This window comes from Lynx rufus, unplaced genomic scaffold, assembly GCF_022079265.1.
Source record: "Lynx rufus isolate CCGP_SWC_20201006 ecotype Redwood Valley unplaced genomic scaffold, mLynRuf1.p SCAF_7, whole genome shotgun sequence".
Taxonomy (NCBI): domain Eukaryota; kingdom Metazoa; phylum Chordata; class Mammalia; order Carnivora; family Felidae; genus Lynx; species Lynx rufus.
Genome location: NW_025814889.1, coordinates 73690594 through 73712602, shown reverse-complemented (window position 1 = coordinate 73712602; position 22009 = coordinate 73690594). Strand labels below are relative to the sequence as shown.

Here is a 22009-nt window from a genome sequence, read left to right as displayed (position 1 = left end):
TCTTCCATCTCATACATTTCCTAGGCATCCACTATGTTCAAGGTGTTGGTATGCGAAAGGTATTGTGAGGAATACAAAGATGAACAAGATTCCTTTCATGCCCTAAAGAATCTCACAATCAAGTAAGAAAAGCAAAAACAATAATATAAGTGCCACTAAAGCATTTTATCCTAGTATTAAAAGTCCACACTCTGGAATCATATCTCCCAGTTTGAAATCTCACTTTGGTCATGTGTTATTAGAGAGGAGCCAAGATGGCAGAACAGCATGGAAGTTTTTTGTGTGTCTCGCATCAATGAAATACAGCCAGACAAAGACTAAACCATCCTACACACCTAGAAAACTGATTGGAGGATTAACACAACAATTTGCACAACCTGAATTCAGCAGAATTCAACAGGCACGAGGCACGGAGAGGTGAATTTGGGGAGCGAGAAGCCGCGAAGGGTAAGGAGCTGCTTTTGCGGGCAGAGAGAGGATGCTCATGTGTTATTAGCCTCTGAACCTTGTACTTTGACTGCTCGGAGCCTCAGTTCCCTTACCTTCAAAATAGAGGTGATAAAAAATAGTATCAACTTCAGGAATTGTTTTAAGGATTGCATGAGATTTTTTTTTTCATGTAAGTCAAAATGGCTAGCATACTTAGTAAGAATTTAATAAATTTTACTATGATTATATAATGAGTGACATGCACAAAGTTGAATACATATTAGGTGGTTTGAATAGCTGTCCCTGCAAACAGTGAGCAAGTGCAATCCTTGGCCCTCTCTTGATAGATGATAGATGGTAGGTAGGTAGGTAGGTAAGTAGATACATAGATAAACAACAGACAAGGAAAAAAGTTAAACCAGCTTTCTTTTACCCAATGGAGCTTAAAGAGGGAATTATCTCCCACTCTCACATCAAGAAAAATGGGATTACTTTTACTTTGAGCTGGTGCCTGTTGTCCTTTCCCCAGCTCTGCCTGAGAGAGTGCTCACGGTCCTAGGGGCAGGGGGATGTTTCCCTGTTTTCTTTGATTGCAAATTTCTTTGGAATGAAGATTCTAAGGCCAGGTTCAGACTAACGCAAAATTAAAATGCGGGGGGGGGGGGTATCTATCAAGTAATTTATATAGTATTGATCTAAAAAGTCCACTAAAACAGTGTGAGAAAAAGCAGTGAATAATACTCAAAACTCTAGTAACACTTGTCAATAGTGCCAGTATGAACTATCCTCTGCATTTTTAAGAAAGACCTAATTAGTATAAATTATCACTGGGGTCAATTCATTCATTCATTCAAAAACTATTTGCTGGCTACTTATACTATGTCAGGGACTGTTATAAGCATCAAAGATATAATAAGGAACAAAACCAATGAAAAGCCCTTTCTTTATGAAATTAATATTGGCAATTCAATATTATTCAGTCTGCTATGTGCTTACAATGATCTCCTCAGTGCCATAGGGAATACAAACTATATCAAAGCTACTGGGCATTGATCTTCAGGTGCTTTATAATCTTGGTTAGCCATGGAGGTGGAATGAAAATAAAACATACACCTATGAAGTGGCTCATTGCAACATAAAGCAAAACAATGCAAAACAGGATTTGAGACAAAACAAGTGGCTCAGGTAATCAGAGTTCAAAAAACTTGAATAGGGGTGCCTGGGTAACTCAGTCGGTTAAGCATCTGACACTTGACTTCAACTCAGGTCATGATCTCATGGTATTGAGTTTGAGCCCCACACTGGGCTCTCCACTGGGTGTGGAACTGCTTAAGATTCTCTCTCTCACTCTCTCTCTGCCCAGCTTGTGCTCTCTTCCCCCACCCCCCGCTCTCTCTCTCTCTCTCTCTCTCTCTCTCTCTCTCTCTCAAAAAACAAAACAAAACAAAACAAAAAAACAAAAAACTTGAATGTACTTGTACTTAGCAGGCACATTTGATAAATCTCTCTTTGAGCAAGCGAAGTTTTTAATAAACAACTTTCTGGAATTTGAGGACTGAGTAAAATGGTAGAAACAAAATAGGGTGGTCCAGATAGGGTGGGTTATTTCTATTATTGCTTATTTGCTTGCTCAAAAAAGGATACTCTATAATTTACTAAAATTCAGAGTAAAATAGCACTTTGTGGCCCCTGAGACTTTGATGAAACCCTACTATTTAAAAAATCATATTGCCAGTTACAGATTAATATTGGCCAAAGTATTCAAATTACACAAAATTGTATTTTATGCAGCCAAGTATAAGTGACTTCCAAATGCGTTTGATTTATGTCCAAGTTTAGACCATAGCCCATTTGCAGAATGCCTGACACTAAATTTACTTGATTAAATTTCCCAGTCTCACTGTTTTCCAATGATGATTTCTAAATTAGTCTTTTCCTCATGTAGCTCAAAAAGCAATAATGACAGTGTTTTGGGGTGAGGGGACAGGGGATGAGTGGGATTTTTTTATTGTTCTAAAGTTAAAAACATCATTTCAAGATTTATTTTTAAAAAAGAAGAAGACCTACCAAGTCAGGAGGTAAATTCAAGTACCCTAATTAGATTACTTCTAGCAGGGCAAGTGGACACGGCTTGCTCTTTTGTGTTTCATATTTGTTAAAAGCCAGGTCTGGGTGATAGCAACATGGTTTATCGTCAACAAGTCCAGAAAGTGAAATCATGTGAAGCCATGTTGTATCTGGCTTCCTTGCTTTTCCAATACCGTGAAAAACTTACTGCCTTCTGATACATTAAAGTGCTTACTGCAAACATTTTTGAGTGAAGACATGGTTCCTTCACTTACTGCACTCTGGGTCTATTGGCAGAAATAAGTACACTAATAATTTAAGGTCATAATCAAAAGAACAACTAACTGTTACGTGCAGCCTGATTTGAAGCTCTCCAACTTTTAAATTCTAAGTGAAAAAGGCTGTCTTCTGGGTAGAGTTTTTCCTGAACACTTTTCTCCACTCGGTAACAAAGTATATACGTCAGGGGTCAATAGTGAATTAGCTACGCTTAAAGCCCTGGTAATAAATATTGGCCTTAAGGAAATTAGCACATAGTTTAGAAGAAAGATCAAGGAGCCAAGGAATCTAGACTTTCAGGGAATAGAAAATTTCTCTTTTTTAAAAAAAATTTTTTTAATTTACTTATTTATTTTGAGAGAGAGAACAAGCAGTGGGGAGGGGGGCAGAGAGAGAGGGAGAGGGAGAAAATCCCAAGCAGGCTCTGTGCTGTCAGCACAGCCCCGATGTGAGGCTCGACCATGAGATTATGACCTGAGCCAAAACCAAAAGTCAGACGCGTAACCGACTGAGCCATCTAGGCACCCTGAAAATTTCTCTTTTGTAAAATATGGGCTAAATTTAACTGAGTTCAAAACCAGAGTTACCCATAGATTTGACTGTGATAAATAGGCCATGATCACATTCAGAGTGGCTTCTCAGCATATCAGGAAATAAGCCACAATATGAGCCAGAAACTGACCCACTAACCAATGTGAGACAGAATTGCTAGAGCCCCCTGCAAAAAGCCACGTGAGATTTACAAAGTTTGTGGCACTGGATGGAGGGGCTTTCTTAAGTTACAAATATATCACAACCATGGTATTCAAAAGACAATGCCATCACCGTGACCATATAAATTGGTAGCAAGTCACTCAAATGCTTGAAATATGAGGAAGAAAGGAAAGAGTCAGAGATAAAGCTATGTGGCCAGCAAATCTTGCCGTGGCCCCCAGATTTCTACATACAAGTAGCCAGTGACATTGGATGCTCTTCAGCAAAACAATGTCCCCACTTCAATTTAAGAAAATCCTCTCATAAATGAGGCACTTTTTTCTAGAACCAACCCCCAGTCAGCTTTTGGAATCCCATCCCTTTCCTCATAAACCAGTTTTAAATAGTTATTCACTATACATAAAACATATTCACTGACAGCCTAAATGATTCTCTAAATGATGTCACCAAATCCTCAGACTGAACCAAACCTCTAACACAGCCTCCTCATTTCAACAGACAGAACAAGAACCACTTGGAATGCCAACAGCTGTGACCAAAATGAATATCATTTCTTCTAAAATTAGCGAGCTTCTATTATAGTATCTTTGGGCTCTTTCAGGGGTCCCGGCTGGTCTTCAACACTTCCCCAGACAGTTCGTATACCGATGGTGATGCGGGCTTTGTCCCTGCGATAAGTCTGGTCTGATTGATTGACTCATAGCACTGCTCATGGATCTGAAAACAGCACTGTTGACAGCAGTCACTAAATGCCAAGATTTGAAAGGACTAATGTATGACCAACAGCCCCTTCTACTTTGTGAACTAACTGCCTAGAAAAGTTGGGGGTGGTGAAAATTAGGACTGAAAAAGTTGAAAAAATCAAGATCAATTATTGACTTCCCCCTGTGCACAGAAGACTATATATTATGCATCAAAGTGAGGTTAAAAATAGGTCCCATAAATTGTGTGTGATGTACTGGATAAAATAATCTTTAAACCTACTAAAGAATCTTAGAACGTGTACAAAGCAACATTCTAGGGAATGCCACTACAATTGCTATTTTACACGCTCAAGGATGGTTCTCAACTTGTGTCGACCTTGCCCCCCAGGGGATATTTGGAAAAATGTCTGGAAACGCTTTTGGTTGTCATAGCTGAAGAGGGTGGAGTTTACTGGCATTTAGTGAGTAGAGGCCAGACATGCTGCCAAACATCCTACAATGCAAAGAACAGCTCCTTACAACAAAGTTACTTGACCCATATCATCAACACCGGTGGAGTTGGGAAATCCTGCTTTAGAGCAGTCCTGTCCAACAGAAATTTAATCTGAGCTACATACGTAACTTTAAATTTTCTAACAGCTACACTGAAACAAAGGGGAAAGAAGTGAGAGATTAATAATACATTTTATTTAACCCAATATATGCAAAATAATGTCATTTCAACCTGGAATAAGTATCTTAAAAATGAAGATGTTTTCCCTTTCGGCGCTGTCTTTGAAATCCATTGTGTATGTTACACTTATAGCATATCTCAATTTGGATTAGCCACATTTTGAGTACTAAGCTGTAACATGTGGCTACCATATTGGAAAGTGTAGTTTCCAGAGAATTAAAAATACATATCTCACTTTGTTGGTACAGAAACAGCTGGTTCTCTCCAAGTTATAAGAGGTGAGAAAAGTGATCTCCCAACCTTATTAGACTGAAGATTTTCCCAGCTCTAACCAAGTGCCATGGCAGGGACAAAACTGCAGATACCACTAAGAAAAACTCAGAGTATAGCATAAGAAGAGCAAGTGAATTTTAAAAATAGAATTGTCTGCCACAGGCTGATGAATGTTGATTTCATTAATGTTATGGTAAATAAAACTGGATAGGATATGGACAAAGAGCAATTCGGAATGCTTACAACATAGAACCCATGGGTCTACTCACCCATTATATTTGAAATCCTCAGAAAGCATTAAAGCATTAGTTATCTAACAGAAATACTATACATTTTAAAGTCTCTTTTCCTTCCACCCCAAATTTAAAACAACTTTTGAATAGCCAATAAAAGAGTTTCAGTTAGTGCCAGATCAATCAGTCAGCAACATTTATTTAGCTATCACTGTACAAAGACCATTATATTATGCAATAAAATGGGATTAAAAACAGCTCCTTTGAGTTGCTTACAATCTGCTTGGGAATAAATAAATGATAACATATGAAAATGATTTTAGGACATTTACAAAGCAGCATTTTACTGAGTGCCTCTATAAACACTACTTTATACTCTGGGGCATCTTAAAATAATATGGTTCCTTTTGTTGATGTAGAAATAGCTGAATATCATAGAAATCTATTAAAATTTATTGCCCACAAATCAGCCAGCTAAACCAATTACAAACAATTGAGTGCAGATTTATTTAGCACATATAAGCGTAGTTAAATAGTTTACTCTTAAAATACTTCATGTGTTATCTCTTCAGAAAAAGGAAATTTCATGGTTGGATTTAATAAAAATATCTACACCACCACAAAAATGTCACAAAATAGAAAAACAACATTCTTTCTCACCTCTATTCTCAAATTATAAACAGATTCAGATGTGCATAGAGCAATGGCAACAAACACCTTCGTGAGGGTTGGGGGACTCAAACCACAAGCTAAAGTCTGTGTCTTCTTTTGTCTTGAATTTAATGCCAAATATATCCTGAAAATGGAAAAACACTGTCATTTGTATATATTTATCTGGTATTTTTGTAGACAAGACGAGAGTCTGCAGTAGTTCTTAGAACTTCTGAGTGAGTTCAGAAATAGTTATGAATGTGGACAAAACAGATATACGCATTGATTCATTTTGTGGAAAAATTATCTCAAGCATCTGGCTAGGCAAAGACAGCTAGAAATATTAGATCTTTGCCAAATGTACCTAAAATGAGTTCCACTTAATCATATTTTAATTCAACTTTTCATATGCTGTTTTCTAAAGGAATAAGGTTGTTTGTTGCAAATAATGGAAATCAAAATTCTGTGAATGATCAGAATTTGATCCCTCTCCTTAGGGACTGTAAATCTTCTTTACTACTCAGTAACAACAACAACAACAACAAAAACAACCTTATTAAAAAATGGGCAGGGGTACCTGGGTGACGCAGTCATCACACTCAATTTCAGCTTAGTTCGTGATCTCATGGTCCATGGGATCAAGCCCCCACATCAGACTCTGTGCTGGTAGTGTGGATCCGCTTGGGATTCTCTCTCTCTGCCCCTCTCCCATGTGCGCACTCTCTCTCTCTCTCGCTCTCTCTCTCTCTCTCAAAATAAATAACCATGTTTTAAAAATGGGCAAAGGACTCAGATAGACATTTCTCCAAAGAAGATATACAAGTGGCCAACAGACACATGGCAAGATGCTCAACATCACTAATCATTAGGGAAATGAAAATCAAAATCATAAGGAGGTACCACTTCACACCCCTTAGGATGGCTATTAAATAAATAAATAAGTAAATAAATAACAGAAAATAACAAGTGTCACTGAGAATGTGAAGAAATTGGAATACTTACGCATTGCTGGTGGAAAGTAAAATGGTACAGTTCTTGTGGAAAACAGCATGGCAGTTCCTCAAGAAATTAAACATAGAATTGTTATATAATCCAACACTTCTGCTTCTGGGTATAGACCCAGAAGAATTGAAAGCAAAGATCCAGAACAGATATTTGTACACCAATGTTTACAGTAGCATTATTCACAATAGCCAAAAGGTGGAAGCAACCCAAGTGGCCACTGACAGATGAATGGATAACCAAATGTGGCAAATACATACAACAGAATATTATTCAACCTTTAAAAGGAAGGGAATTCTTTAATATGCTAGAGCATGGATAAGCCTTGAAAACATTATGCCTATTGCGATAAGCCAGACAGAAAGTGCCAAATATTGTATGATTCACTTATATGAGGTGCTTAGAGTAGTCAAATTCATGGAGACAGAAAATAAAATGGTGGTTGCCAGGGGTTCAGGGTAAGGGAAAATGGGGGGGGGGGTCGTATTGTTTAATGGTTACAAAGTTTCAGTTTGCTACCATCGCTACTTGGTATCACATAGGCATCTCAAACCCAAAGGGTGCACAGCTGAACCCACTATCTCCTCTCCCATACCTGCTTCTCTTCTTCTGGTCCCAATATTAGTATCACAGGCCTCTTAGTCACCCAGTCAGAAAAACTGATTCTACCTCCTCACACCTCAGAGATCTGCTCTACTTCTTATTTTACAATATTACTTCAGTCCCTAACCAGACAGACTCTTGTCAGTTCTGTCTAGCTCTATTCATCCTTCACCATGCCATCAGTGTGACCTTTCTAAAATGTAAATATGTACATATGCCCTCCATGTTTGAAAAACTAAAATAAGGATGCCTGCTACTGCCATTACAGTGAGTCCTATTTCAGGAAATAGGGGCATAGATGGAAAAGAACGTATGATAGGACAGAACCACGTGTCATATCTGTTGATCAAGATTACATAACTCTGCTAACATCCATATGTATCCCTGATGAAGCATTTGTGAATTACATCACCTCCATCATAAACTGGTCTCATGAAAGAGTTTCTCCATATTTTTACACTCCATATTTTCTCACTCTTATATCTATTCTTAGTTTCAATAATTTTTAAATTTTCCAATTATGTGTCTTATATTTAAAAAAAAAAGTAAAATGTCAATAACATCTGTGATATCACTAAGCAGTAAGCACATCTTGGAAAAGGAGAAAGCTGCATTTCCATGGGATGTGAGGTACAAAACTGCCTATCTCTACTTCCTGCTGAAATTTAAGTCTGCTTAAGTATCCTGGGAAGCTGGACCGTACGTAGGTGTTTGAAATGCAAGCGAATGTGACTAATGGCAAGTGTTTATATTACAATATTTTAAAAGATCTGAAGTGTGATGAAATACACAACTAGGACATTCTTTAAAAAGGATTAAATTATCATTATCCGCACTTAAAGACTTTGATTTAGAAATCAGTCTTCATAGAATCCAACTGAAAAATGGGTATAAAGTAGTCAAGACCCACAGATTTCTTGGAAACACACAAAAAAAGCATTTATAAAGTATGAAAAAAGTTCTATTCTCAGGACCAACAAAAAACAATATACCTAAAACTCATCATTTTAAAATACATGGGAATTAAGTGAGAGCTTTATCATAGTTCTAGGTAAGAATATTGAATTTATAAAATTAAAGGTTCAATGCAATTACAGTCAACATTCTGATAGGATTTCCTTGGTAATGTGATTAAGTGTTTCTAAAATTTATATAATAAGTGGAATACATTTTGAACAAATACAGAAAGTTCTTACTCTCCCCAGTTTATTCTTTTTTTAATTTCTTGTGGTATATAGTTGATACACAATGTTACATTCAGATGTACAACATAGTGATGTACAACATTTCTATATGTTATGTTGAGCCCACCACGAGTGTAGCTACCATCTGTCACCATACAACACTATCGCAATACCACTGACTAATTTCTCTATGCTGTACCTTTTATTCCCAAGATTTATTCACTCCATACCTAGAAGGCTGTATCTCCCACTCCCCTTCAACCATTTCACCCGTCCTCCCCCTTCCCTCTAGCAACCATCAGTTTTTTCTCTATATTTATAGGTCTAATTCTGTTTTTGTTTGTTTATTCATTTGTTTTGTTTTTTATATTCCACATATGAGTGAAATCATATGGTATCTGTCCTTCTCATTCTGACTTATTTCACTTAGTATAATACCCCTTAGATCCATCCATGCTGTCACAAATGGCAAGACCCCATCCTTCTTTATGGCAGTGTAATATTCCACTATATATATATATATCTATATATATATATATAAAATATACATTGTATACGTATAATATATTATTGCAATGAAATATATATGAAGTGTATATATATAAACAGTGATGTTTGATTGACATCACTGTTTATATATATATACACTTCATATATATTTCATTGCAATAATATATATTATTCCATTGTATAATATTTCATTTTAGTGTGTGTGTGTGTATCACAACTTCTTTATTCATTCATCTATCAATGAACCCTTAGGTTACTTCCATATCTTGACTATTGTAAATAATACTGCAATAAACATAGAGGTGCATATATCTTTTCAAATAAGTATTTTCATTTTCTTTGGGTAAATACTTAGTAGTTGGATTATTGGATCACATGGTATTTCTATTTTTAATTGTTCAAGGAACCTCCATACTGTTTTCCACAGTGGCCGCACCAATTTATTCTTTAGTTTATTCTTTCAGACAATACTAGGCAGGGTCTTAGTCTCTTATGTATATCTAATGTATACCTCTGACACTATCACACTTCATACCAACTCTTCATTCCCGTGCCTTTTGTGCTGTTGAGGTGCTTGAAGGTCAGGAACAGTATCATTCATCGTTTCCAACACCGAGCATAAAACCTGGCTCACAGGGAGCACTCAATAAATATTTCTTGAATAAATAATTTTTAAACTGGCTGAACAACTGTGCCCATAGAGTGATGATTAACCAACCCATATTGCCCTAGAGGGAGGGCACCAGTGACATGCTATAGGATTTACTTATCCTACCCACATCACCATTTCATCAATGATTACATTTGTACATGGTATTCTTGCTATTTTGTGAATGTCAACAGTCTGGGAAGAATTAAATAATAAGTTGGAAGAAATGAGAATGCCCCCAAATGCTTACAGGAAAGAGGCCCAATTTAGGAAGATGAAGTTCAATAAGGGGAAGTATAAAATAGTTTTCTACACACACACACACGCACGCACGCACCCTTCTAATAATAAAGGTTGGATAACATGAGATGAGAACAGATTTTTGAGAACATACTTAGGATCTTGTAAGCAACACAGTGAGGTGGTCTCCAAAGCCTGGAACAAGGTGACTTTATGTGGTCTAAACAGTTCCCAGACTCACCTTGAAAAGTAACAAAAGATATAGTTTCCAAATTTAATACAACAATTTTTAGGTTTTTATGAGTTATATTTGTTTGGATTAAAATCACCTAATATTTGGCTTCAATTTTAGATTTTTATGAAATCAGTTCAACTGTGTTTTTTTTTTAAGCAGAAATATAATTTTGTATCACTAAACAGTAGGTTCTATGAGTCTTGGGAAAATTAAGCTTTGCCCTGAAGCTTCATAGCATGTAAGGACTCGACTAGATTCAAAGTCAGACAAGAACTTGGCCCTTATCCTTTCCCATAACCATTAGAATAGCATAGTTATGGCTAAATGTAGATAAGCAGTCAAGGCACTTGTTCTGCTTATACACTTCAGTTTTTTCTGGAAGGTTCTCACATGGTGAGATATACCTTATAGGAGTTGCTCCATCAAATAAATTTTCCCTTAAGACCCTATTAGAATATCAAGATATGGCAGAGCAAGGCATATCTGTTAAAAATAGGGTATGAGAGACTTCCCCAACAAAGAATTAAGCATGTTATCCATGCCGTTATCTTACAACATCTCTGCTTTTCTTTGCCCATCTTTTTTTCTCTCTCTCTTCCAATTATGTGCAATTTTTCTAACAATGTAGCATAATGGAAGTACATAAACAACAACTTTAACTTAACATAAACAAGTTAAGCTTTAGATTCATCTTCATTTTAGACAGTTGTGAAATTTTCCCTTTTATTTTATTTTTTTAATTTATTTTTTTTAATGTAATTTATTGTCAGATTCGTTTCCATACAACACCCAGTGCTCTCCCCAACAGGTGCCCTCCTCAAAGCCCATCACCTATCACCCACTTTCCCATCAAAGCCCATCACCCACTTTCCTGTCTCCCCCACCTCCCATCAACCCTCAGTTTGTTCTCAGTATTTAAGTCTCTTATGGTTTGCCTCCCTCCCTCTCTGTAACTTCCCCCCCCTTCCCATCCCCCATGGATCTCTGTTGGAGAAAACAGAAATTTGCCCTTTTCTTTTTTTTTTTTTTTAATTTTTTTTTTTCAACGTTTATTTATTTTTGGGACAGAGAGAGACAGAGCATGAACGGGGGAGGGGCAGAGAGAGAGGGAGACACAGAATCGGAAACAGGCTCCAGGCTCTGAGCCATCAGCCCAGAGCCCGACGCGGGGCTCGAACTCACGGACCGCGAGATCGTGACCTGGCTGAAGTCGGACGCTTAACCGACTGCGCCACCCAGGCGCCCCTAAATTTGCCCTTTTCAAAGGAAGTTCAAGCAATGGGTCATTGATACTTTTTCATTATGGCCCATGGCCATTATTTACTAGTGATGATAAGCCAAAAAAATGTGGGCATCTTCAAACATGTAGATGCCAGTCTTCAAGCCACATACAGCACTACTTCGTATAAATATTTCCACATACAAACAAATTCCCCTGCACGCCATTTGGAATGCTACAAAGCAAGACAGCCTATAATTACACTTCCAATAAATGCAAATGCACAAAATAGTTTCAAAACGGTTGCCACAGATTTCAGCAATATCTTTTGGTTTACCAGATGCATAACTGACTAGCTTGAACTTGACTTGAAAAATAAAAATAAATGCTAAAGACTGGTACGTTTGTAGAAGAAAATGCCAACAGCATCACGTGCTACCGATAATTAAGACTACAATAGAAAGTGAAGCCCAAGAAATCAAATTTTTTCACCTCTACTTCCTCCCTTAGTTAATTATAATCATTTCAGGCCATATTGATGTAACCCAAATATCAGCTGGAATCTACTTCCTCCTTGATACAAACATCCCATGGGTTGTAGAAGACCAAAGTCCTCTCCAAAAGTTCTACACATTTGGGGGCGGGGGGGGGGGGTGGGGGCGGGGAGGAGGAAGCTGTTGTTGGTATGTTTTCAGGGCTTCCTTGCCTCTGAATGCCTGCTTCTGCTTAATTTGTTCATGTGATGGCTCTTCCTGCTTGTGCTCACCCTATCCCACACCACGTGGAATGAGGCCTTTCCCATAATTTTCAATCTGAAAACAAAAAGAAGCCCACAAAGCACAAACACTTATGACAGACTTTACTAAAGGCTGAGGAGTTGGAATCATTTACAACTGCAGAAAAGCAAACATTCTCATCACATATAAAACATTCTTGCTCCTAAGGATTCTTCAGTCACCCTGATACCTGGGAATTTTCCCTCACTGCCCTCACCCTCTGTAGTTATCCAACATCACAACTGCTTCCTTGGCTACTTTCCTCCTCTCCCTCTCTTTTCCTCTCTCTTCCCAACTTGAGCTCAGCTCTCTGCATGTCTAACATTCAAAAAATTCATACTAAGGCCACCTTAATATATTCAGACCCAATACGGTACTCAACGGAACAAAATAAATCTTCAAGGGACAAGATCCATTTTCCTTTGAAGCCAGCCGTGATTGGTCTTGCCATTTCCCCTATCTATATTACAACCATATTTGTTTGTTTAAGTAATTTGGCACAGGATTTGAAAATCTGGAGAAACAAGTTGTTTATGTCTTTGCAAATCATACCCTTTTTAGACTATAAAATTCAAATTAACCCAAGTATTCAAGATAATTCTAGTGAGCCAGATCTCTCTTTTTTTTGGCATATGATAATTTATTACAGTCATATATTCACCATCAAAACTTATAATCTTAGTCTTTACTTCTTGCCTTTGTATAAAGCCAAAAGAGGCACACTGGCTACTTTGACAACCTTAAAGCAAACTCCAGGAACGTCACCAACAGCACGACCTTTGTGACCAAATCTAGCAACCAGAACTTCATTGCTTTCCTCAATAAAATTCAAACAACCATCATAGGGTAGAAAGGCTGTGATTGTGTTTTTGCCATTCTTGATCAGCTGGACCCTGACATACTTCCTGATGGCAGTATTTGGTGTTTGGTTTCAACCCCCACTTCTTGCAGCACAATTCCCTTTGCATGGGGAGCACCTCCAAAATGGCTGGCCTTCAGGGCTGTGCCCAAATGGGCTTTCTTGTACTGTTGACCATGCCACTTCTGGTCGCACTGGAGGCTACGGAGCTTCTTGGCAGTAGGAAGACTGTGACACTTGCCCCTCCTTCCAGCACCATGGGCCTGAGCAAAAGAGACACCAGGTCTCTTGTTTTGTGTCCATGTTTGGTCGGTCCTAAACTTCTCTACACAGACAGCCATACTGCTCAGTGTCTGGAAGCATGTTCTCTAATACAACTATCTCCACCTGCTACCGAGCCTCTAAGCAAGATGGGCGTGGCCTTAACAGGAGTGAATCGTGGCAGTTAAGAAAAGAACATTTTCTTCCAACCTCCAACTGACTTGTGTTATGTTTCTCTTCCAAATTGTTTTTTTTCAGCTTTCTATAGATTATGCAGCAATAATTTGTTTACAAATCTTGTACCCTCATACTGTTGTTTATATTTTGCAGTCATGTAATAAATGATGGTTAAACAGATAGGGGCAGAATCGTTCATTCTCAAACATCACTGTCTGGAGTCTTACAGATCCTAGTATTCAATTCTCAAATAAGAAGTAAGTCTAAATGATTCCACACTTTCACACACAACAAGTTTTTTCGTGGGATTATTAGCCTAATAATATCAGCTCGGGGTGAGTACACTTTGGGAAAAAAAAAAAGGAAGGAAGAAGTATTTTTGCTAAAGAGGAAAAGAGTTCCCCGGTTTACCTTTTTTCTTCATCTAGCTAAAGCCATATTTCTGGCTAGAGGTGTCTCTTACTCACCTTGTTATTCAATTCATGGTTTAGAGATGTCCTGGGGGCAGGGATGATTGCTGAAGGCTCATTCTATCCAGCCCTATGATTCATTGATCCTATGAGTCCACAGTTTGTAATTATAACATAATGGAAGATATTATTTTATGAAAGGAGAAGCTATAACTTGTCCAAAAAAGGAATACATATTATAGTAAATATAAGAGGAATTAGAACACAAGTTAAAAGCGCTTTCCTTTTGTATGAACAAGATTTGAGGGAGTCATTTTAGATGGGAAAAAGACAGACCTAAAGTTTAATTTATTATTTAACATATTTGTTTTATTCTTCATGAATAAATTATCTTAAATTATGTGGGTTTTGCTCTTAGGAAATTAAGGTTTTGAATAAAAGGGTTTAAATATTTTAACATTAATTAAAATGTATTTTTACTTATTTACTTTAGTTCCTTAAGAAATGTTTCTATTTTAAATTTCCTTTTATTGCTGATATACTTCCACTTAATTAACAAAAAATTGAATTATTACTATAATATAAACACAAGCAGTAAAAAAAAAAAAAAAGTAAGCGATTTGCCAACAGGATTAGTAGCTACATTTAAAACGCAGATCCCTTATGAACCGACTGACTTACAGTAATTGTGCTGTATTTTTCCATTACAGACAAGAGCATTTTGGACTATCTTATGAATTCAGAGTCCAGGGAATTCCAATGAGATAATGTCATTGACCTTGAGTACAAATAATCAGTGGTGAATACTGTAATACGATAATGTGAAAGTTGCAAGGAGCTCATTCTCAGACTCTACCAGAAAACCTGCTAAATCAACAATAGGATGAGACACAGTGTGAACTAAGAGGGCAGAACTTTAAGGCATGTTACTTAAAATAGAAAGGCTTCTAAATATCGGGGAGATTAAGTGTGAGCACTCGCGATTAACTGCTATTAAATTAGTTCAGCACGTGAGCATCTATCATGTATCTATCAACCCTGCGTCACTTAAAATGGCGAAAGGGAAATGTCAACTTTCAGCTCAGTGGTTCTCATTCGGCTGTCCCTTCTGCCTACTGTATCATTCAAGTCAACTAGTTTTCCCACTCTTCTAAAAGCATGCAGCTTCATCAGAAATGCGCCTATTTCTGCACACTCCACCGTGACTAAGAGACAAATGCTGACTCTTCAAAGGGGCAATGCCATCGGAGAAAAGGATTATCTGAGCCACACTATGCATGTTTACACCCACAGGCTGCCAAAAAAACTCCTTCATATTTGTTAGAAATGCAATTGTAATTAGGGAGAGCAGGAGAAAATCAACCTCAGTTTGCTAACTGACCTGAGGCATCTAATTTATGTACATGTTCATTTTGTTAAAACATGCAAGCAAAGAGCTATTGGAGGCCATATGCCATTCGTTATGAAAAGCACATTCCTTTAGTCTTTGTAACAAAAGCCATATGGCTTTCCGAAAGTTAATTATATCATAAATATGCTGTAATAGTGGGGAGTGTGGTCTAGCAATTGCTGGAAAAAACTTTGAGACCTGGCTTTGAGTCAATTTCTCAATGGATTCCATTCAGAACCTTGAGGAAGTGACATGGCCATTGTGCCTCAGTTTCTCAATATTCAAAGGGAAGATCATAATAATATTATGAGAGAATAATATTATGAGAGAATATTATGAGAACCTAAATGAGAGAAGAAAACAGAAATGTTTTCCTACTTAAAGGTAAAATAATGTTTCAAACTATAATTCAGGTCAGTAAAACAGTAAAAGATTTTTTAGAAATAGTAACGAGTTCATCAAAATAGTCTCTTCCTCCTTCTAATGCTCTTTCCCACCATTGTCAGGGTAACTTTCTAAAACACAAACCAGATTGTTTAACTCCACTATTATATGTTACTTATAAAATAGCACTTATAAAATAGCACTATAAATGGCCCTTTATAGTCTCCCCCAGCCTGCTGTGCAGACTCATCTCCCTGCCCTGACACACAGGCATACACACCAGTCCCTAGACAGATATTTCTCATTTACATCTCTGTCTATTTCAAAGTCTGCTCCCTCGGCCAAGGATGCCCCACCTCTTCTTCACTTAACTCCTAAGCATGTGTCAAGACCCAGACCGTCATCTGCCCCATAATGAGGTCTTTGACTTCCTCGGGCCATCAGTAGTTCCCTGCTCTGTGCTACAACAGCACTTGCTGCATACTTTCTTAAGCACTTATCACATTGTGCAGTCATTATTGGTAAGCATATTCCTTTCTCGTCCACCATAACTGGGCTCCTGAAGTGGAGAGTCTAAGGCCTGGCAAATAAATAGAAGGTGCTCAACAAATAGTAGTTTATTGTCCATTCTTTAAAAATAGAGGTAACCAGCTATTTGACCCCAGGGGTCTAGTTTTTAACTAAGTTCCATGTTCACTTCAACCTCTCAGGTCTCCCTCCATCTGGAACATTTTCTAATAATCAGAAAATGACCCCGTGGGACTTATAATATTTTTAACTACCAATGACAGACTCTTCCACTGTGCTATCCTTTTGGTGCAAGAAAATGAAATGATTTTAGAACGTTTTTAAGCAAGGATTAAAGCCAAACATTTTCTGGTTAAACTTCAGCTAACCAAAAAAATTAAGTGAAACACAAGTCATCATTCCTGAAGCATTTTAGTTAATCATGGTTTCATGGAAACTTAATCCAGCACAGAGGCTGAACTGAAACCAGAGAGCCAACAGGTCCAACAGATAATCACATCTCCATGTGACATAACCAAACTGGGTAGAGTTGTGCATGGAGTAATAGTAATGACTGTAAGTTGTCTAACATTAAATTCTCATCTCAGTGATAGAGAACATTGCTCTAATGGCCTAATTTGATGTTTTAAAAATTTTGTTTGATTATGCTTCTGGTGTACACTTTGAGACAGAAAAACCTCACTCTGATTCCACAGGATTTGGATTTTGTAAAAAGTAGGTGTCCAAAGAATTTTCTTTCAGAAACTAAATCATCTCCACATGTGCTAAGAGTACAAAAAAAAAAGAAAAGAAAAAGAAAAAAGAAAGAACATTTATGTCTATGATACATACACGTAACTTGGAACAAAACCAGAAGAATGTCTGAAAGTCAAAGAGGAGAAAGGGCATAGAGTTTGACTTACAAATTTGTTGGAAGCTATTTTATAGGAAACAAGTTTTAAGACCTGATTTAAGGGCAAGGCAACAGGGAAATAATAATAATAATAAAGGCAAGAGGGAATCATTGATATAGTTGAGCTCCTAAACTTTAATTTCCTCAAAATAGTTTCCAGATGGTTAAGAATGTCTTTCTATGTACAGTATTTTCAGGAGCTAAATAAAAAGTTATACATTTGCCTACATGGTAATTTTTTAGGAAAATGGCACATTCATTTTAAATTGTCACTGCTGATACCAACCCTTTGATGTTGGAGCCACCTGCCTGGGGGCCAGCAGCATACTCTAACTTTATCAGAATGTCAGAAACTGTCACAAGGACTTGGGCCCTAAGAGACAGGGCTGTGCGTCATAGGTATGTAGCAATTCTGTACTTTGATGTCTACTTTCCTTCCAGGAGGAGAGTACTAACCAAACGTCTCAAGGTTTTCTCCTTTCTTCCTTCCGCATCTATAGAACGCAAGTCATGGAATGATTATAGGGGAGAAGTAAGAAAAAGATTGAAGAGGGAAAGAAGGTGGCATTTCTTGATTCTCCTTTTCATCTTAATGGAAAGATACCCACACTGGGACTCAGAAGACTGGAAGCTCATCCTCAAGCCCACCTCTTTGCTGAATTAATGAATTTCTCTGTACTTTACTTTCTCTGTCAGCCTTCTATTTTCTTATTAGAAACACTAACAGTATGAATAACCCCAGTAACTACATGTGAATTTCTTAGGAGTCTATTATATAAACACAATGGCTTTCAAAGTATCATTTGGTAATTACCAAGCCATGCATTCATTCATTCATTCATACATTTGACAGCTACTTTTGAATGCCTACTATACATCAGACACTGGTTGCTAAAATTTAATGGTAAGCAAAACACAGTACCTTTCCTCGTGGAGTTTAAAGTCTAATTCGGAAGACACGGACTGATGAAATAATCACACACACTGAGAATTACAAGCTGGCATGTATATAATTACAACACACTCTTACCATGATCCAAAAAATACTGTATTTTAACGATTGAATATACCTGTTTGTTCTCCAATTTGTTTATCAGTTAACTTTAATCATCAAGTGAGTCTTGGAAAATACTTTCCTGATATAGTGCATAACTTACCAATTCAGGCTTTTAGGTAATGGTTAGAATTGAGGTTTTCAGGTGGAATTGGGCCTTCATTCACTAAAACAGAAGAAATGCTGGTATAAATTTAAAACCATAAGATAGGAAGCCAGGACCTAAAGGAACTTCCAGCATAATTACAGAAAAGCCATCTTTCAGTCTTTATAATAAAGAGTCCTACGTCTGTGGTGATAGTGGCAGCCTACACATCCTATGTGCCAAGGTACAATTCTAAGCACTTTATAAATATTAAGTCATTAATCACTGCAACAGCCCTCTGAGGTAGGTATTGGTAGTGGCGGTACTGTTATCCTCATTCTACAGGTAAAGAAACTGAGGCACAGAGGGATTAAATACCTTACCTGCTGTCACACAGCCAGTAAGTGGGTCAAACTACAAACCTAGTCTGTGCTCTTAACCACCATGTTGTACCACCTCTTGTTCATATAGTCGGTCTGCTGAAACATGTTAAAAACTGAGTTTTGGGGGTTCAATATTCTAATATGTTCAAAACCTCTCTCTGCCCCCTCACTGTTCGTCTCGTGACTTTATCCTTCTCACATAAAGAATAAATTCCACTTGGTAACTCCCGGTGGGAGTTGCATGTAAAACAAAGCAAAACAAAACTTTCAATTCCTTTCAGTCAGAAATTTGATCTACTAGGATAAAAAGAAAAAGGAGAGGATTTCCTAATTATTTTTTGAAAACACAAGGCTCAGTTGCTCGTGTTTTAGCAAAATGTCTTCTCCCATTATTATTGCACAGTGAGCTGTTTATAGGTTTGAAGGCAAGTTCTACCCTGAAGGAAATGTTTCTCCTAAAATCTGATACAATACAGTGTGAAATGGTGCCATTTATCTAAACTTGAGACTCTACGATAAGGTGGACAAGCCACCCCTCAACTGACCAGGTTCTATCTCCATATAATTTTGAGGCTAGAAATGCATCTACAGAAGGTATGCTGACAACTACAGCATTTTCATCTCAAATCATGCTGCTTCCCAGGCTTCAGTCATGCCAGAAGACTTCAAGAGCAAAAGCAAAAAAGAGCAAAGCAAAGGAGACATGCTCTGACAAGTTGGTGTGGAATGCCTTTTGACTTTTTCTTCTGGTGCAAAGATTCTCCGGGGGATGAAGATTAAGCAATCAACAGAAATGAGCCTCCTCATTTGACTCCTCATATGACTAGAGAATTAGCACAGAGACTATTTTCTGAACTTAAAACATCAGAAGCCCATATTGAAATAAAGAATTACTATAAACAACTAACCGTTGTTAAGCTTGATACTGCTTACAAGACAAAACAGGAATCTTCTGGGCAACTGCCATCAAGATGTGTTGGGAACAGGAGTTTTACTACCGCACAGAACATCGAGAACATGAAAATTGTGTATAGCTGTTATATATAAACAGCTAAAACAAAAATAACACTAGAATTTATAAAAGCACTTTTCCTCTCAGCAGATATTACCTGCTGGGTCCGTGAAATACATCGAGTGCTGTGATTATTCCTTATTTTGTAAATGGGAGTTGGGAGGAAGAGTTTAGCTCTAAAATGACAAGTTAATACTTTAAGAAAATAAAGACTATACCAGAATATGTGGGTACACAGTCATCCCTTAACAGAACTCCAACTTGAATCTCCTAAACCTGTCACGAAAATGTTAGCTTTAACATTTCTCAGGAATGGGAGGGAATCAAGCTAAATAATTGGTGATTGGCTGCCAGGAAGCAATATGTAAATGAGGAGGATAGAGGCCGGTTGGGGGCAGGAAGGTCTCCGCTACTCGGCCCTAGAATCACATTAAAAATACGTGCCTTCAGACTACCCTCCACCCCCTTCACCCAACTCTTTAGTCCCATAAATAAATTAGAATGCTCTGAGCAAGATACACCCAGCAAGGGACACCCCCCTTTCAGACAAAAACTAAGCTTTGTCCGCTTGCCCAAGATGGCCTAGATCTTAGAGCTAAGATACAGAGGTGGGAACAACAGGAAGGACTGGTTAAACTCCGCTTTCTCAGCTAGAAGGGGATAGGAATGATGTAGGAAATAAAGGGATCTCCCAGAGCTGCTTTTTCTGTTTCGGCCTCCTGTAACTAAGCTTAGGGGTCTTCAAACATAGAAACCTAGTAACTAGGTTTCAGTCTAAAGAAGAAAATTATTTAGAATGAAATGCAGTCAACCATAGCATTGTATGATGAAGAATCCAGTGAGCCAGACCTCTGTCTATTAACAAAAGACCTAGGAAGTGATGTAAAATAAATGAAAGTTGTCCTCAGAGGAACTTAACAATTGTCTGGGAACTGCCCATGAAACAGCCATGAAGATTTTCAAAGTAACAAACGATAAACGCAAGCTCATATAGCTCCAAATGGATAATAAATCACAGCCAATGTCTATCAACTGCCAGGCACTTTACATATATTTTATCCCCCATTTCACAGATGAACAAACGGAGACTCACAGGATTTATTGGCCTTGCCCAAGGTTATATACAGGTTGGCTACATATCCTATTCTGTCTCTACCATCACTCACTGCCCATAGATAACAGTGTGTTATCTAAACACAGCGAAATAATGTGTTTAAAGTGAAACGCTCTGACTTGCATTTCATTGGTCATCAAGAGATACGCCAAATGGAGAGTAGAAAGGTAAAGATGTCTAGCTGGGTGGTGGACAAACTGCTAGAGACAAGTAAGTAAATAAATAAATTTATTTCTAAAAATAGCTGCTATGTTAGGTCCATACAACTTAAGGGCTTTGTGCGCTCACTTCTGTGTGACTTCACACCATGGTATGAGCACATACTTCACGAAGACTGCTCTTGTTCTAATTATGGAAATGACGGAGCCGATCAAATTACTCACAGCATATCTTGCATTACACCAAAGAAATGATTGCGACAAAGGGCTTTGATTTGATGATTGAAAGTCGCCAGCCATTTGTACAGGCCTTTGAAGGGAAGGAAGGCTCACCTGATGATAAAACATAAACAAGGGCAGTAGAAGGTTGTTTAACCTTTAACACCACTGTTGTGGTCATGGTTGTTTTATCCTTGGTTACTGCTGCCTAGTTTAAAGAAAAAGAACTCTTAGGAAAAGGAGCTATATTAATCCTCTGTTAACGCTGGACAGAAATACTGATTTCTTTGATGATTTTTTTATAGATATTATTGTTAGGTGTCTGATTTGTATCATACTTGCTAGATTTTTTTTATTTTATTTATTTATTGAGAGAGAGAGAGAGAGAGAGAGAGAGCAAGGGAGGGGCAGAGACAGAGAGGGAGAGGGAGAATCCCAAGCAGGCTCTGTGTCGTTAGAGCAGAGCCCAATGCGGGGCTCAAACTCACTAACCGTGAGATCATGACCTGAGCTAAAATCAAGAGTCAGACGCTTAACCAACAGAGCCATTCAGGCACCCCATACATGTTATATTTTAAGATAAATACTTTGCCCAATTAAAAAGGATTGGGGGAGAGGGGCAAATGTGGCCTGAAGTTGATA

General features: G+C 37.7%; 1 pseudogene; it reads right to left on the bottom strand.

Moving 5' to 3' along the window:
• Nucleotides 1–13126: 13126 nt before the first annotated feature.
• On the bottom strand, nucleotides 13127–21115 carry LOC124500983 (40S ribosomal protein S23-like; annotated as a pseudogene).
• Nucleotides 21116–22009: the final 894 nt, after the last annotated feature.